Here is a 16,371-nt window from a genome sequence, read left to right as displayed (position 1 = left end):
ATTAACAGTACAGTAACAGTAACAGCCTGTAAATGTCCCACTGCTGGGCTAAGGCCTCCTCTGCCTTTTTTGAGGTGAAGGTTTGGAGCTTATTCCACCACGCTGCTCCAGTGCGGGTTGGTAGAATACACATGTGGCAGAATTTCGATGAAATTAGACACATGCAGGTTTCCTCACGATGTTTTCCTTCACCGAAAAGCACGAGATGAATTATAAACAGAAATTAAGCACATGTAAATTCAGAGGTGCTCGCCCGGGTTTGAACCCACGTTCATCGGTTAAGATTCACGCGTTCTTACCACTGGGCCATCTCGACTTTTATATATATTATACGTAATAATTAAATTTAATCAATTACACACGTCTAAGTGAAGTCCCTCTGTATATTAAAAGGATTAAGAGCTTATTCCAACGGGCTGCTCCTTTGCGGCTGTTGGATACTCATCAGTAGAATTTCATACAGATTACCTCTCGATTCTATATCGATGAGTTGAAATGGAATTATAAAGAAATAAAAATTAGACGATTGCTTGCTCGAAAACGTTCGTGTGTAGTTTTTATTTCAATATATAATCGCCATTATTGTACCTTGTTCCTCTTGTCTATATTTTTTCACATCTGAACTAATAACTTAAAGACGGATCTTAGATATCTAGGAGTGTTCTTAGCAACACGTTCAAACGCATTCAATCTGTTGCAATGTAAGTTTTAAGTCAGATGTCTTAAGAATTATACACTTCACTACGCTGTGCTGGTTCCGTGTTAAAGCTGAGACCGGTTTGCAGCGGCCCCTTTCTCGGAAGGCGTGAGTAACAGAGTGTATGACGGATTTGTTGCAAATAAATGCTTTATAAATATAATATTTTATTGATTATGTTGATTCCATATCGTTTTAATATGTAAAATGTATACCATTTGAAAATGGAATAGGATTTTTTTGATTAGAGACAAATTACTTTTATCACTTTTTGATTGGCCTTGCACTATACTTTTTTTTACGTTTTTCTATTTTTAAATCATTTAAAGTTTAAAACAATAATTACTTGGTACTGAAATATTCATCAACATGATGATTTTCTTACAAAGCTACTTCCATTGGTTAGAGTTAATTTGAAGAAAGCTTATCATAAAATATAATAAATATTCAATTGATTATTTATTTAAATTCAGTTACCAAATACATCTAAGATAGTTTGCATTTAGCAGATCAACCACAAACGTGACTTTTAAATAGCAATATTTACTTTACATAAATCATTTTTAATTCATTAATTCCGATACAAGTGCAACAAAATCCTTATGGTAATCTTCGTTATTGTACGGAGTTCATTCGCCTCTAATTTAAATAGTATTTGTATTGGAATAGGCAAACAGTTGGATCATCTGTTTTAGGTATTCACATCCAGTCCCAACCGAGTAGCATTACATTTGGTAACGTTCTTGAATTGCAAATGTTTCACGCTTCACTTTAATCTCATATTAATGTATAAAAAATGCACCATTAAATATATATATACTACTACAACAAAACTACTGGTGGTAGGGCTTTCTGCAAGCTCGTCTGGGTAGGTACCACCCACTCATCAGATATTCTACCGCAAAACACTACTACTTGGTATTATTGTGTTCCGGTTTGAAGGGTGAGTGAGCCAGTGTAATTACAGGCACATGGGACAAAAAGCCGAGATGGCCCTGTGGTAAGAACGCGTGAATCTTAACCGATGATCGTGGATTCAAACCCGGGCAAGCACCACTGAATTTTCATGTGCTTAATTTGTGATTATGATTCATCTCGTGCTTTACGGTGAAGGAAAACATCGTGAGGAAACCTGCATGTGTCTAATTTCACTGAAATTCTGCCACATGTGAATTCTACCAACCCGCATTGGAGCAGCGTGGTGGAATAAGCTCCAAACCTTCTTCTCAAAAAGAGGAGAGGAGGCCTTTAGCCCAGCAGTGGGACATTCACAGGCTGTTACGGTTACGGTTACGGGACATAACATCTTAGTTCCCAAGGTTGGTGGCGCATTGGCGATATAAGCGATGGTTAACATTTCTTAAAATGTCTATGGGCGTTGGTGACCAATTATCATCATCAGGTGGCCCACATGCTCGTCCGCCTTCCTATTCTATAAAAAAAAAGTTACTCTTTTTAAGAATCAAAATATTACATTTATTAATCATATTATACAATTATATTTATATACCCTGCATGAACATCAATACTATCAGTTATTATACTATCAGTACTATAAAATATAATTTAAAAAAAAACTGTCGGAAACAGATGTAGGTGATGATGACGATAATGTCCTCAAGACTGATTTTGGCGATTATTGATCTCAACCGTATTAATATTTTATTTTTAATTTAATACCCTTTATATATAGTTCACAAACGTATGCGCATTAATGTGTGCTCTATTTACACTGCATGAGCGAGAATGAAGTCGCAGGCAACCGCTTTTCGTGCTTTACGCGCTTTACGACTAAACGATTAAGGCCGTCAATCAATTCTTAATACTAAAAAGTTAATGGGTTTAATTAATCTCAGTACAGATCTTGATTTTTTTATTAACAATCAGAGTAATTTATATCGTAACATTAAAGTGATCAAATCGATTAAGTAACAAAATAATGAAGTAATTTCATTATGATTTTGTAATTGAAACAACATAAACCTAACTACATACAATTTACTTATTTTATGAATTTTACATATTATTAATATAATTATTAGTAATTTATTTATTATATGACAATAATAATGTTCTGACCGATTTCGGCCACGGCGGCCAAGAGAGATTAGCCAACTGCGCAGGAGATATTATAGTGTGTGCAAGTGTGTGTGTGCAAACACAAGTACATTCTCTATTCACTAACTCTCGTAATCTGATGGAACAGCAATCCGACATGACCGGTAAGAGTTCAGCCGCAGGACCAACGGCTTTACGTGCTTTCCGAGACACGGGACTCACTTCCAACTTGCACACCCCGGGCTGCTACTGAGAATTTTCTGACAGAAAAACCGAATAACTTTTTAGTGGCCCAACCTGGGAATTGAACCCAGGACCTCCGACAGACAGACGGGCCTTACATATAGCCACTAAACCAACGAGGCAGTAATAATAAATAAAATATATTATATAAGGTCATTCAATAATTTTCATATTAGAATACTGAAACGGAACGCGAGTATGTGGGTTTTGTAATGTTTTCAGCTAATGTAAAGTATAAGAAACCCAATCTGGTATCAATCATTGATGGTTAAAGGTTGATTCAGACCGTTTCAAATTCAATTAATAAAAAGTTAACGCGTTGTACGCGGTTACTGGAGATGCGAGCGTCTCGCTGTGCCATTGACCCAAAACAACTTTTTGTGCGTGTAACGGGACGGCACACTTGATTTCTTATTGACATTTAAGTTAATGGCTTTGTAAGGAAGTCTAGTAGACCGATTTGATGAACTTGTGCACATTTGACAAAGATTTGTTGTTGAGCCATTGATTTTGATCTAGTTGGTGTTACGGTTAAGAACTCGAATAATACTCAAATCGACATACCATTATCGCCTTACTATGTTTATATATAGTTACCGAGATGGCTTAGTGGTTAGAACGCGCGAATATTAACCGGTGGTTGCGGGTTCAAACCAAGACATATTTCATCTCATGCTTGGCGGTGAAGGAAAACATCGTGAGGATGATCGTCATCTTGGTGCAAAGGTCTAATTTTACTGAAATTCTCTTACATATGTTTTCATTTACTTTTAAGTGCAAAAGTTGTAAGTAAAATGTGTACTATGAATTATTTAGATCACAGTCAATCAAACTGTTTTTCTCCCTGTAGTTTATTAAATTACATTACATTAATAAGGTGTTAAAATTACATTACATTAATAAGGTGTTAAAATTCTCCATCTACTGTTTCTATGGTAACTATGATTAGGTTAATATTTAATTGCTTCATCTTTATATTAGTTCAAGCGGTGATTAGTTAAAGATTGCTGTTTCTTCTTAAGATAATCAAATCAATGTAGACAGTTTGTGAGAAATCAGTGTTCGACTAAATATCCGCTATACACCGTTTATACATCAAAAATACAGTTAGCTGCGACTTTTTAAGTCGTTAAATTTTGCATACGAACTTTTTTATTAACAATAGTTAAGAAAACACATAAACGAGAATCGAGTGTAATTTTATTATTGCGTACCATTTCCCTTAGAGCAGGTTAGCTGTCATGAGCATAAATTATATATAATTAGAATCTTCAAGACGATTCCTTATAATTTGTGAGTATTCTTGATCTTCTTAATAGTATTTATTACATTTCTTTAATTAACGTCGTTAATAAGTAAGCAAATGCTTTCATGCTTTATTACAATAATAATTTCAATAGCGCGTGAGAAGGTGAGCTTTTGTTAGGCACCCTAACTGTTTAACTGTATCCTGACAATGTTTATGCAAAATTTCAGAATGATCGACTGTGTAGTTAAGAAGTGATAGCGTAACAAACTAATAAATATATAAACAAACGCTAATATATGTATTCTTGACATGGTCTTTTGTCTATTACTATCTGAGAGAAAAAAAACATCTTACCCTTTCGTAACCCAGAACAAAATTCTATCTATCTAGCAATTAGACGGACATATCTATTAAAGCGCGATATAATCTGTTCTATAAAATCGCTTAAAATAATATAAAAAAAATATAGACTGATCATTATCCATTATAATTTCCTGAAGGCGTGAGGCCCATCCCCTGGGACGTATGATACGAGCGAGTTCTTAGTCACCTTTTTTTTTAAAACGTTTTAATAGTACCAGTTTTAAAATATTTTTAAAGTACCAGGTACTAAAACGGCCTTATGTATCCGCCCAAGGCGCAATATATTCGTCATATATTCGGCAGTTTTCATTCAAACTATTTCAATTGGCTATCAACCAATGGAAAGGAATGTACAAATTATACGTAATGATATCTGATAAAGACTGTTCTCGAGTCGTACCCGTATATGTCGAATGTTTTATTATATAGATCGGACCCGTTATGTAAATATTAGAATACCCCGTTTAAGATTAAGATAAGTAAATAAATCTTATAGTTGGAAGCTTGATCATAGATATAAATAATTAGTTTCCCGCCGTTGGCAATTGTTCTACAATTACTGGGGTATATATACTAATCGCTTACGGATAAATACTGGTGCAGTTCTCTAATTAGCAAACGAAAATATCGTTAAACTAATGTTATAGTCGAAATTCATAAAAAAAATAACAAAACAGCCAATAGTGAAAAACTAAATACGAATTTTAAAATCTTATCTGTGATGCAAATTCATACTCTATAATAAACGCTAAATTAATAACTCACACAGCTACAGCACACGGTATTAAACGTGAAAATTTATCAGAAAAAAACAAAGAATATATTCGCATTAAATAAAATATTCAAAAGCATAAAAAGTCGTAACGAACTTTATTTATTCTAGCAAATTATATCTATGTATACAAATTAGCAGAAATCCCCACATCTAATATGTTAGGCGACCAACATACAGCCCGCTTCCACTCTATTGACATTATCTCATGGCTCAACGCCTCCTATCTCTAATCGCTTACACGGCGATAGGGAGATAGCGTACTAGTAAAGTACGAGATACGTAAATGCGTGAATTTTAATTGAATATATCTAACGTTTAATGCATCTATAATTGTATGAGCGTTGTCGTATTTTTGAATACTTAGTATTTATTTTAGAAATAATGTATAAAATGGCAATGGCAAGAGGAGGAAAGATAAACAAACCTTAAATTAATTCTTAACCAATTCTCTCATGTTAAGTCAATGTTATTTATTCGTCGTATAAGATGGATTCGTCGTATGGATGGATACTTAATGCATAGGATAGTGTAAATAATAATCAAAAATTGTGCAAATATTTATGATAATTGGTATTAATTCGTGAGGAAATATTTATAGGTAAATTCTAAGATGTATTCATTGAATGCAACCCGTTAGTGGAGCAGCGAAGATTAAACACCGAATCCTTTTCCTTAATGGGAGAGGAGACCTTTGCCCCCAGAGGGACATTTACGGTTTGTTACTTATTAAGAGCATTACAATAACAACTGCCATTAGAACGGAGATAAATCCCACCGTTTTGCGAGTGAAGTCGCACAAACTAGCTAGTCAGGACTTGTGCATATTAAAACCATTTTGTGAATGTTAAAAAAAACTGTCTTGTATTATTAAAGCTTTTTTCTTTTAAATGTATGAACATATATTTGTATTAATGTATGCGTGTATGAATGAATATGTTTGTATTATTTTTATTATTTGGTGGTAGGATGCTAACATCCGCCTGGCTTGTTACCACCGTACGCATGGTGAAAAACTCGTGAAGTGGCTTGCAGCCGCGTTTCGAGGTCAGCCAGCGTACAGCCAGTGCCCGAGCGAGTATTGCCGCGATGGGTGTTGGTCCAGTGGAGACGGCTGTTGAACCAATGCCGGGGGAAACTGTATTGACCTGCCGGACAGGGAGACCCGAAGAAACGGCTGTTCCGCTGGCCGCCCGTGGCATAGTACAGGGGCCCGAGCGTGCCTAACCAGCTCTCGAGGCTGCCCCACCAGGCCACGCATAATCTCGGGGTGGACCGTCGTGCCGGTTGGTGACCGGAAGGTGGGGTCCCGGCGGCCACTTCCGGGGGGGTTCGGGGGCCCTTCCGTCCGGCGGATCAGTATATTTTCCTTTTTGGCAAACATTTGGGAAAACACGCCTCCATACTTTGCCCATCCCTATCGTGGCAATACGTCGCTCGCCTCACGTCTCTTTTCCTAATTTCCAAATGGTAGCGCAAATAAGAAATAACGGTCGTTCAGCGGTGCACACCCCCACCATACCCACGCTGTTTGAGGTCGAGTTCTCTAACATCCGAGGACTCCATGCTAACCTCAACGCTGTCCACCACCATCTCGAGACAGCACGGCCAGCAATGTTGTTTCTCACGGAGACGCAAATACTCCGCCCTGCCGACACCAGCTACCTTAACTATCCCGGCTACATGCTGGAAGAATCTTTTAAAGCGAAAGCCGGAGTATGCTTGTTCGTCAGGGCGGATGTTTGTTGTCACCGATTGCGCTGCTTGGAGGACCCCTCCTTCTCCATGTTGGTGGTACGTGTGGACCTGGTTCGTCAGAGTCGAGTCTACGTGTGCCTCTACAGATCCCACAATGGTGACTTGGAGACAAGCCGATTATTCGACCATCTTAGTCGGTTGGCAGATGCTGCGCAAGAGCAGTTTCCTAACGCGGAATTGGTGTTTTTGGGGGATTTTAATGCTCACCATGAATCATGGTTGAAATCCCTCAAAACTGACCATGCTGGAAGAACTGCTCATGCTTTTGCTCTCACACACGACTTGACCCAACTGGTTGATCAGCCCACCAGGATCCCGGACATTGATGGGCAAGCGCCTTCTCTACTGGATCTTCTGCTGACTTCTCACCCGGTGGAATATCAGGTTGTGGTTCAGGCTCCACTTGGTTCTTCGGATCACGGCCTTATATCTACCAAAGTGCCACAGGCCAAGCTGCCGCCATCAGCGGTATGCAAACGTCGCGTTTGGCACTATAAGTCGGCAGATTGGGACGGTATGCGCGATTACTATGCGTCAGTCCCTTGGAAGGAACGTTGCTTCAGTGGGAATGACCCGACAGCTAGTGCCGCTGCTGTTGCTGATGAGATCATGTTAGGAATGGAATACTACATTCCTAGCTCAGATCTCATCAATAGGGGTACGCGTAACCGTTGGTTCACGCGTGAATGTGCCGACGCTGTATCATCTAAGCAGGCGGCATATCGCGCGTGGATCAACGGCTGCATTAGCGGGGCATCTAACATTGACTCACTGAAAGCAAACTACAATAAAAATTCCAAGTCCTGTAGGAAGGCATACACGAGAGCGGATGCACAGCGCATTGTACAGATTGGTCATGACCTTATTTCGCATCCTAGGGGCTCCCGTAGCTTCTGGCGTCTGACCAAGTCTGTGCAAAACAATTTCTGCCAACCTTCGCTGCCACCGCTCAGAAATCCGGACGGATCGCTAGCTCACAGTCCGCAGGAGAAAGCCGACCTCCTGGCTAAACTCTTTGCCGACAACTCTGTGATCGATGATTGTAGTGCGCAGCCACCAACAATACCTTCATGTGGCCACACGATGCCTGACATCAAAATCAGGCAACGTGATGTGCGTGCGGAGCTGCAATCACTCGATATACGGAAAGCTAACGGTCCCGATGGAATACCAGCCATTGTGCTGAAGAAGTGCGCGGCGGAGCTGTCTCCTGTGTTAACGCGCCTGTTCCAACTTTCTCTCTCTTCGGGATGTGTGCCGGAGGCTTGGAGAAGAGCTAATGTGCAAGCGGTTCCCAAAAAAGGGGATCGGTCTGACCCGGCAAATTATCGGCCAATAGCTATCACCTCAGTACTTTGTAAGGTGATGGAACGGATTTTAAACAACCAACTGATCCATTACCTAGAAGATCACTGTCTAATTAATGATCGTCAGTACGGGTTTCGACCAAAACGGTCCACAGGTGATCTTCTAGCGTACGTAACGCACCTCTGGGGTGAAGCTATCGACAAGCATGGAGAATCGTTGGCTGTCAGCCTCGATATCTCCAAGGCTTTCGACAGGGTCTGGCACAGAAGTCTTCTCTCCAAGCTACCGGCATATGGTCTGCCTGCTCAGCTATGCACCTGGATTGCCAGCTTCCTACACAAGCGTAGCCTTCGTGTTTTAGTAGATGGTTGCGCTTCACAATTCTATGTAGTGAATGCTGGGGTCCCCCAGGGATCTGTGCTATCTCCCACACTCTTTCTTTTGCATATCAATGATATGCTCTCTCTTGGGAACATACATTGCTATGCAGATGATAGTACAGTGCATGGTGGATACCACGGACGCGCAGTGGCTGGGCGGGCGGAAACTGAGGAGAGGCGGGAGAATCTTGTCATTGAACTCGATAGGACATTAGAGCTCATCGCTAAATGGGGTTCTGATAATCTTGTTGAGTTTAATGCCAAGAAAACACAGGTGTGCGCTCTCACAGCGAAAAAGTCACCATTTTACCCTCATCCCTCCCTCTGTGGCACACCGCTGATGATACAAAGCAAAATCGCCATGCTGGGGATGGACGTTCGCTGCGACCTTAGTCCAAGGGATTACATCGAGGCTATTATAAAAACAGCTTCACGAAAACTCGGAGTTCTGAACAAGGTGCGGCGTTTTTTCACGCCACAACAACTGTGCCTGTTATACAAAACACAGGTACGGTCTTGCGTTGAATATTGCTCGCACCTTTGGGATGGCTCCGCTAAGTACCTAATGGAGGCCTTGGACCGTTTGCAGCGACGTGCAGTACGCATTATTGGCGACGTAAAGGTCACAAACACCCTTGAACCTTTACAATTGCGTCGCGAGATAGCAGCACTGAGCGCTTTCTATCGTCTGTATCACGGCGAGTGCTCTGAGGAATTATTCTCTCTAATTCCTGCTTCCCCCTTCCTTCTTAAGTCCACGCGAGCTGGTTCTCGATGTCACCGCCTAACTGTGACATCAATTCCATCGCGCACAAAGAAATTTGGCAACTCCTTTCTTTGCCGCACTACCAAAGAATGGAATTCCTTACCAGCTCACGTGTTCCCCTCCTCTTACAACCCGGGTTCCTTCAAACGAGGCGTGAAGAGGCATCTTGCGGGCCGGCATGGCGGGGACGGCTAGTACAGAACATTCTTCCCGACTGTACTGGCCGTCGTCGCGTTTGGACTCTACTACCACTTACCATCAGGTGGAGTGGAGTCATTTGCCATCCCGGGGCATATAAAAAAAAAAAAAAAAACATGTGTGATGTTGTGTTCATTATATGTGTTACGAAACCTTATTATTGTCGGTTAAAGTTAATTTAAGTTTTCTATTATTGAAATAAAAACTGCACTTTAACCGAGCTATCTAGTGTATTCTCGATTTACGAACTGACACAATTTTTTTTAAGTGTATCCAAAATGAAAATGTTTAATACGTCATCATCACTTTCGTCTAATGCATGATTTTTTTCGTATAATTAATTGACATAAGAACCTAACTGTACTATGCAAGCTTTGCAACTATTTAAGGTACCTCTCCTATTACATACATTCGTTTTTAGATTAATGTAATGAATTTTTATGGTCTTAGTTAAATTGTCGTTGTAAATACGATATTTATGACTCCGTATTTGAATAATTTTATGTCCATATGCTATGACAAATGAGGTAATGTAAATAGTTTAAACATACCTCGCACAGTGGGGTAAGTAATCGTACATATAAGGTAAGTATATAAATTTATCATAAAAAGCGATTTTGAAGTTTACCTATTTTACGATTTTTTTATTATACTATATTGTTTTTTTGTTTTTTTTTTTAGAAATAAATGATTATTTTATATTTAGTTTAAAATATCGTGAAATTCTGTCACACGTGTATCGACCTCGCATTGTAACGTCGTGAAACAAACGTCAATTTTAACCATCGCTTAAATTTGAGAGCGATTCAAAATAAGTAGTCCTTAGAATATTGAATATATAACTTTGGAAAGAGCGTTGATGTATGACACAAAGACTAACACATTGTAATTATTAATCTTATTTTGTTTTTTTTTTCATATTAATTTTCAATTTTTTATCTGTTATATTTTATATCCATACAACTATAATAAGACAGAATTGCATAGGATTACATTTATTTAACCATAGTAAATACTGGTGGTAGGGCTTTGTGCAAGCTCGTCTGGGTAGGTACCACCCACTCATCAGATATTCTTCCGCAAAACAGCAATACTTGATATTGTTGTGTTCCGGTTTGAAGGGTGAGGTTTGAGGGTAAATGTCCCACTGCTGGGCTAAGGCCTCCTCTCCCTTTTTTGAGGAGAAGGTTTTGCAGCTTATTCCACCACGCTGCTCCAGTGCGGTTGGTGGAATACACATGTGGCAGAATTTCGATGAAATTAGACACATGCAGGTTTCCTCACGATGTTTTCCTTCACCGAAAAGCACGAGATGAATTATAAACAGAAATTAAGCACATGTAAATTCAGAGGTGCTTGCCCGGGTTTGAACCCACGTTCATCGGTTAAGATTCACGCGTTCTTACCACTGGGCCATCTCGACTTTATCAGACATAATATTTTACATATTTCTGTATATATATATTATGCGGCTTATTAGCCGGCATGCTACGTGATGCCTCTATAAATTGTTAACAAACTTTATATCCGATGCAACTTGCGTTAAAATATGCCCTTGTTCAAAAGTATACCAATTACCTCGGCGATTGCTTGAAGTGTATAAAGTTGACGCTGCAGCGTTATATAGCGGGGAGTTACAACAAAATGGTTTAAAAAAGAATCAAAACCGTCTCCATGAAATAATGCATAATTATATGAGCCAACTGTCGACTTTCATGGTAATCGGTCGTGTTGAAAAATATTAATCTCAAACAGATAAAACTAACATCAATTTTCATACTTAAGATAATAAACCTTTGTTATTCTTGTGTTGATGCAATATTGTCCTGTTATCTGTTGTTTAAATCTTACGTTCCGCAACTATGACGTCTTCCTATGTGTATCTGGTATAAATAAAATATAAGTTAAAACAATTAAGCAAGAAAAACCTATTGTTATAAACATAAAACAAATTAAACTAAAATCGCACCCATTCGTCTGTCATAGAAGACGAGAACATATTTCGTTTTGTAATAGGCGTTGTTATTTACGCAAGGAATAAACGTTAGACAACACGCGCAATTCCCACTTTGAGCATGAACATCCTTATAATTTTAATAACGAAATCACGATCGTGGGAGAACATTTAAACATTTAGAACTCAAAATGCGAACAGTCACGTTATACATTCGTCAAGCTCCAAGCCTAATTTTCTTCCTGCTTATGAGACTATTTGTCAAGGAATGCGAAGGGTTTGATGTAAAGCAACAATGAACATTTTAACTACATATCTTCATGAATGCAAAGTTTTGTAATTCTCCGTCTACCTGATTTCATATTGAGGTAGGTATGATGAGTGGATATTTTATCGCAGGAAAATGCAAATTACACATTTTAAGACGAAGACGGACTTTATAGATTTTTTGAAATGTATTTTTACATAATATAGCACTCGTGTGATGTATAATCTTAATATGACTAATATTTTAGTAATAACAGATAAATACGATTATATTTCTTAGAAAAGATAAAATTAGACCAAAATGGAATAATATTTTAAACTTTTTAAATTAAGGCGCTTTGTAATAATAGTTTATGAGTAAATTATATAATCGTTTAAGCTATCAACATACTGGATGAAGACACGCGAATGATCGGCGCACCCAGTCTTAAAATTTTGCTGAATTACTTCAAAACGGTCCTTAACATATTTAGTCGTTTCGTATGGAATAGTTAACATTTGTTTGCGTTAGTCACGTAGTTGCGATCACGAATCCACGATTAAGAATCTTGTATAATTTTGCAACTAGGTGTGCCTTGCGTTTACTTTTTTTTGTCCATACCTTATCATTCATTTGTCGTAAACCTTGACTTTTAATATTTCCATTTTAAAGTAAGTTTGTGACGTCATATTACATGCATGTGAAAGGAAACTAAAATGCCGTCTTTTGATATATCTTTGTACTTTTAAAAAGGTTTTCGACGTAGAATAAATGAAGTTCATTCAATATTTATGCGATTTTTTTGTAAATATGTTTGGCAAAACGTGACAAGCACAATAAAATTGGACCGTATAAGTTCCTTTGACGAATATCTTTAAGAATTGACGCTCATACAATTTTTACAATGATATAAAAGAAGGTATACCGACAAAAGTGTTTTTCGACGCAGATAGTATCTTATATTCAGTATTAAATTATTACGAACCTCTGTGAAAGGAAATGGTATAGAGCAAAAAGTTTTTCATCCTCAACGTGATCCAATACACTATGAGAGCAAAACGTATATTTACGTCATTCTCATCTGCATTCCAATCCTTATATCTTTCTTTCGCACGTGTCTTATGGGTCTGCGTTCATTGCCACTACATTGGATTGACATGTGCAATTGAATAACCGATATTATACTAATAAATTTTAGGGCTATGGATTCCAAGTCGGTGTAAAAACGAATAGCTTCGAATAGTTCAAATGTTTCCTCATAGGAGGAACATTTAATAGGTAAATAAGTGCAATGATAGCAATTTAATCTAGAATTATATCATGTAGGTGCACATAAAAACGTAAATGCTTCTTGTAATTAATTATAAACCAGTATTATAATCCTAATTAGAATTGGTGCCAGTACTTAATACGAGTCAGAGAGTTATATTGCCTATGTTACTTTTATGTCGGTAATTAGAATTTAAGATTTTTAATTACATGAATTTATACATTTTTGTTATCATTGGTGTCAAAAAGTCTGAACAATTTGGAGTGCATGCAAGATGCAATTTAATAGGAAAATGTTAACATTACTGTCACGCGATCATATTTTTATTGGATTTAAATTATTCATTTATCTCTTCAGTTAAATATAATGTATCCTTTGTATGTTATTCTAATATATATATTCTTATTTACAGATATAAATGACGTTGAAGTTATGAAGAATAGATTGCTTCCAGGTAAGTCCACAAACGAAATATATTGTGCAAACGAAGCTGTGCCATAATATAATAGGGTTATTTTGGCTTGGCAATAATCGATAATCTATTATTGATGTCTGCTCCACTAGTAAAGGTGTGGCTTAGCTTTGAGAATTAGTCTATCAGCCTACACATTTTATAAAGATGAAATTAATCAATATATATTGACACGTGAAACGATTTACTGCTTTGCATTCTCTTGCTAAAATGAGAAAGATTTGGAGCATATTACGTCCGATTAAGAAATTATAAACAGGTTCTGTCGAACTAATTTAACTCTTTGAATATATTATTTACTACAAAAAAAATAATGTCTTTCCAATAACATATTTAAATTATATTCGTGTTCGTTCAATAAGATTCAGATGATTGCTATGTTGTAAGCTTATAGTTCGCATGCTGTTTGAATACGGAGCTTAGTAATGTCGCAAATACGCCCAGTTTCAACACACTTGTTTAAAATGACAATGTAGACGCACTTTATCGTGCACTTTGAAAATTCTACCTAATATTTATCAGTTATAAATCAATTCACTGAGCTATTATTTAAATGAATATACGAGAGTAGAATTAGTGAACAGATATGTCAAATGGTTTAGTTGTACTAATTCATGTGCTAACGGCTTTGTATGAACGCACTTCGGACTCTAGTCCAAGATTTTTAGATTTTTAGACATTCTAACCTAATCCAATCGAAAAATCGAGAAGCGGGATTTTATGCAGAGCGAACGCATTTTTGATGCTAAAACTACTCATGATTTTGGACACATAAACCTCACAAAGGCTTCGACACAAACGACAAACAGTTCATTTAAACATTAAAAAATGCAAGTATGAATAGGTTTTATAACTAAATATCTAAGTAATCTATAAGGATGTAAATTATTTAACTTTAATAATAGAGAACAACGCAAACAAGCATCCAATTGCTGTTTAAAACAGTCTGCTAGATTGTTTGTGAGGCTAGAAATACCGCCTGGAGCCCTCTGGCTAACAATACACGTTTTGTAATGTAGACCAGATCTCGAAGCGAACTCGCGTCAGTTTCATAACCTTAAAGAAAAAAATCTAGTCACATTTTCCATTTTTACAATAATTAATTCATAAATAAAATTTCAATGTTCTCACGTATTTAATTCTGTCTATTATACTGTTTCAGTTAAATTGCCTCATTGACTACCAAATAACTATGGACCACACGTAATTTTGCACGCTACTTTGAAATCGCATTAAGTAAATCTTTTGCCGAACACGAACCTTAGGCTAATAAGGTCTTTTACAGTTTCAAAAGGCTCTCCGAATGTATTTGTAAGAAAACAGGTGGCATTATTTATTATGGAAACATTCCATTTAACAATTTATGCATTGAAATTGATATGCCTTTTATTGAATTGTTTTTCACTGTTATTAAACATTCAAAAAATATATGAGACACGAAAATTTTGGTTACACAAGATGTATAATAACAAGAAGCCGTTCTAAACAAACAATGCATTTACACGTTCCAAGAGCATATTTGAAATATTTGCTCGTATGCTTCGTATTTCAAGTAACTAACGGTGTTTTGTTGGCCTCGTTTGAGGTGATAATGTTTCTCTAACCGATTGTTGATTAGAGTAAGGAGCAAGAGGACGTACCGTAAATTATAGGTTCGATGAATTGGATGCTTAAAATCGATTGCCTATCAAGAAAATTACTGATTGTAATTTCGAAAGGAATAGCTTATAAAATATCACATTAACGCTTTTAAAAATGTGTATATTTATAAACTTTAATGCAAGGCTACTTGTTAACCGTAACCGTAACCGTAACAGCCTGTGAATGTCCCACTGCTGGGCTAAAGGCCTCCTCTCCTCTTTTTGAGGAGAAGGTTTTGGAGCTTATTCCACCACGCTGCTCCAATGCGGGTTGGTGGAATACACATGTGGCAGAATTTCAGTGAAATTAGACACATGCAGGTTTCCTCACGATGTTTTCCTTCACCGTAAAGCACGAGATGAATCATAATCACAAATTAAGCACATGAAAATTCAGTGGTGCTTGCCCGGGTTTGAATCCACGATCATCGGTTAAGATTCACATGTTCTTACCACTGGGCCATCTCGGCTTTTAAATACTAAATTTTAAATTTTATTCTACTTGTTAAATAAGTACATATTTGGCATCGCCTTTTAAAGGTTTACTTGGTAGTGCAAGGTTATAAGGCTTTAGGTACTACTTATCGCGTACTTTGCCGCCGATCAGCAGTACTTGGTATTGTTATGTCCCGTTTTGAAGGGTAAGTGAATTTGTGTAACTATGCACGATGGACATAATACCTAAGTCCCTAAGCTGGCGCATTGATAAGGTAAGAAATGGTTATTATTTCTTACAACGCCCATGTCTATGGACTTGTGGCTCCACTTATTACCACTTGATAGTCCGCCAATTTTATTAAAAAAAAAAGTATAATTTTGAATAAAAGAGCAAATTTAATACTGTTTATATGATTTCAAATCTCACCTGTTGGCAATGTGAAATTTATAACATTTAGCATTCAAATCTTAATACATATATCGTTATTGTTCAAGTCATGTCGTTTGTTAGTCAACATACATTCTATCTTTGTCTTGGTCACTATCATCAATTCTCTT

General features: G+C 37.3%; 1 protein-coding gene across 1 annotated transcript in view; it reads left to right on the top strand.

Moving 5' to 3' along the window:
* LOC126772779 (cadherin-99C) overlaps positions 1-16,371 on the top strand; it is a 138,659-nt gene that overhangs the window by 44,498 nt on the left and 77,790 nt on the right. The window contains exon 2 of the mRNA XM_050493352.1: positions 13,676-13,717. The gene's annotated coding sequence lies outside the window, so the exon portion shown is untranslated. The remainder of the gene's footprint in view (positions 1-13,675; positions 13,718-16,371) is intronic.

Source organism: Nymphalis io, chromosome 13, assembly GCF_905147045.1.
Source record: "Nymphalis io chromosome 13, ilAglIoxx1.1, whole genome shotgun sequence".
Lineage (NCBI taxonomy): Eukaryota > Metazoa > Arthropoda > Insecta > Lepidoptera > Nymphalidae > Nymphalis > Nymphalis io.
Note: the sequence above shows the minus strand (reverse complement) of the source record. Positions and strands in the feature narration are given on the sequence as shown.